Below are 3388 nucleotides of genomic sequence, written 5' to 3'. Positions count from 1 at the left end.
TTTGTTATATGGAATGGCTCTCTGGGAAGGAGATAGGATAGTGGGAGAAATTCTGGTGATATAAGAAAATATATTGATAAAAATATATTTTAGAAAGAATCTACCTCACAGGGGTGTTGTTAATGTGACAGGGGCAATCAAGGGAGGCCCCCTGATCTGCTTTCCTGGGATACCTCCCATGGAGCCATCAAAGTATGAATGCCCAGCTTCATGGGAGGTAACCCAGTGTAGAACACCATGGGTTACATGAGGATCAAATCCTAGTCTGTATTAATGGAAGTGAAATATGCATTATCAAGGAGGTAATATCCCACTCTACTCTACCCTGGTCTGAACCTGTCTGGTGTAGTGAGTTCAATTTTGGGACATTGGAAGGACATTGATAAGCTAGATTGTCCTAAGGAGGGCTACCTACTAGGATATTGAGGCATTTAGTTTGTTTTTTGTGAGGCAATTGGGGTTAAGTGACTTGTCCAGAGTCACACAGCTAGTAATTGTTAATTGTCTGAGGCCAGATTTGAACTCAGGTCCTCCTGAATCCAGGGCCAGTGCTCTATCCACTGCGCCACCTAGCTGCCCCAGAGGCACTTAGTTAAAGGAAATGAAGATGTTTAGCCTGAAGAAGAGAAGACTCAAGGGCAACTGGATCTTTAAGTAATTGAAATACTGTCATGTATAAGAGGGATTCATCTTTTATTTGGTTTTGGTTTTGTCCATCAGTGTAGAACTCAAAGCTATGGATGGTGGTTGCAAAGAGTCAGCCAGTCAACATTTATTAGGCACTTGCTTTGGGCCAAATGCTGTGCTAAGCACAAAGGAAACAACTATCCAAAAGTGCAAGGAGCTTCCTTGGGAAGATAGCGTATTCTCTTTCACTGGAGGTCTTCGACCAAAAACTAGGGGGTCACTTGCTTCATGTCTTGTGGTGGGAATTCCTTTTTCCATAGATTGGTTGGACTAGATGGCTGCCAAGGTCTCTCCAACTTTAAAAACCTCTGTTGTTTATAGACCATAGATTTCAGAGAAGATGTTTCCCTGTATTGGAGGGTTCTTCCTCATTGGGAGTTACCTCTATCAATGGTATCACAGATCTAGTTGCTATCTTCCTAAGAGGCAGCACCATGTAATAAATACAGCATTGCACCTAGACCTAGAGGTTGGAGTGTGTGAAAATCTTGGCAGGGGGTGGGAAGAGAGGGAGAGAGAGAGAGAGAGAGAGAGAGAGAGAGAGAGAGAGAGAGAGAGAGAGAGAGAGAGAGAGAGAGAGAGAGAGAGAGAAGTGCCTCTGATGCCCCCTGGTGGCTAATAGATACACTCCTCAGAGGTTAAAGATTACAGAATCTTAGCCGGAAAGGACCTTACAAGCTATCTAATCCAAACTGAGAACCAGAGAGGTTAACCACTTGCCTAGGGATACACAGAGAATAAGTGGCAGACCCAGGATTCGAACCCAGGTCCAGATACAGAGTTCTTTCCACTGAACCATCATTATTCTTTCTACAGAGGAAGAGGTTCTGTTCCCTTCAAGACACATTTAAGCATCTATTGTATCCAGAACATTATGCTAGGTGACAGTGGAGATACAAAATTGAGATAAGACACAGAAGCCTGTCTTCATGGAATACCCAGGGCCTTGCTGGGAGATAGGACATTTACACAGGTAACTTTGCTATTTGTGCAGCTAGGTGGTGCAGTCGATATAATGCTGGACCTGAAGTCAGGAACACTTATCTTTGTGAGTTCAAGTCTGGCCTTGAACACTTACTTACTAGCTGTGTGACCCTGAGCAAGTCACTTAACCCTGTCTGCTTCAGTTTCCTCATCTGTAAAACGAGCTGGAGACAAAAATGGCAAAATACTCCAGTCTCTTTGCCAAGAAAACCCCAAATGGGGTCATGAAGAGTCAGATATAATTGAACAACCGAACAACAACAGCACACTGCTATTTGGACGACTCTGTGGTCTGATTTATGCTCATTCTCCTTCTGTATCCAGATGGCAACCCTTTGTAACGATTGGAATAACGCCACCTGCTGGATACTAACTGTAGAAGAGTTCTGCCCATGAAGGGAAGGTCTTTGAGGGCAAGACCAGGAGTCTTGTCTTTGGTATCAGGAAGTGACGCGGACTAGTGGGAGGAGGAAGGAAGAGACTGGCGCGGAGTCTCGGGCTCTTTCCTGAGGACGCTGGCGGAGAAGGGAGCTAGAAATGTGCTCTCCCTTTAATAGATAGAAATCTAGGCCTTTTCTTCTCTCTTTACCAAATTCTTATTCTCCTTAATAAATGCTTAAAAGTCTAACTCTTGCTAAAGCTTGTAATTGATTGGCGACCACTCATTAGATATTTTAGACAGTTTAGCTAGAATTTTAGCCCTTAACACCTTTCACACTCTATTTTCATGTTTGACTCTTTTCCATGTCTTTTTTTTGGGGGGGGGGCAATGAGAGTTAAGTGACTTGCCCAGGGTCACACAGCTAGTAAGTGTTAGGTGTCTGAGGTCAGATTTGAACTCAGGTCCTTCTGATTTTAGGGCCAGTGCTCTATTCACTGCACCACCTAGCTGCCCCTTCCATGTCTTTTTACAAATCCTCCACTCAACATGTGACAGGCATAACACAGGAGTGCCTGAGAGAGGCCAGTGGAAGTTCTGGGTATGATACCAGCAAGGACAAACCAAGAGTTTGACCAAGAGTATCAAGAAAGGCTTCTTCTACCCAGACTCTACTTAACTTTATTTAGAACAAATGTAATGATTAGCTGTTTGGTGGAGCCAATTCTAGATTCTTGACATTAACTTCATGTCTCATGCTCTTAGAAACTTTGTAGACTTTTTTTTTTGGGGGGGGGAGGTTCAAAACTGTTTCATTTATTCTTCTCTTCACAACATACTACTGAGTATGTGAAACATTATTTGCAGTAATGTGTTTAACACAATTGCTGATGATCCCCATTAAAAGCATAACAACCATAAAAAAAAGACTTCCTGGAGGAGTTGTTATTTGAGTCAGACTTTAAAGGATGGATAGGAATTCAGCAGACTGAGAGGTGGGAATGGGGGAGGGAGGAGGCAGAAACAGCATCAATTATGTGACTCACATAACTGAGGCCAGCAAGGGAGAGCTCAGGTCTAGGTGCAATGCTGTATTTATTACATGGTGCTGCCTCTTAGGAAGATAGCAACTAGATCTGTGATACCATTGATAGAGGTAACTCCCAATGAGGAAGAGCCCTTCAATACAGGGAAACATCTTCTCTGAAATCTATGGTCTATAAACAACAGAGGTTTTTAGAGCCTAGCTTCTTAAACTGTGGGTCACAACCCCATATAGTGTTGCATAACTCAATATGGGGGTCATGAAAAATTTGGCAACAGTAAAAGGTCATGGAT

This window comes from Dromiciops gliroides, chromosome 2, assembly GCF_019393635.1.
Source record: "Dromiciops gliroides isolate mDroGli1 chromosome 2, mDroGli1.pri, whole genome shotgun sequence".
Taxonomy (NCBI): Eukaryota; Metazoa; Chordata; class Mammalia; order Microbiotheria; family Microbiotheriidae; genus Dromiciops; species Dromiciops gliroides.
This window is presented reverse-complemented; position numbering follows the sequence as displayed.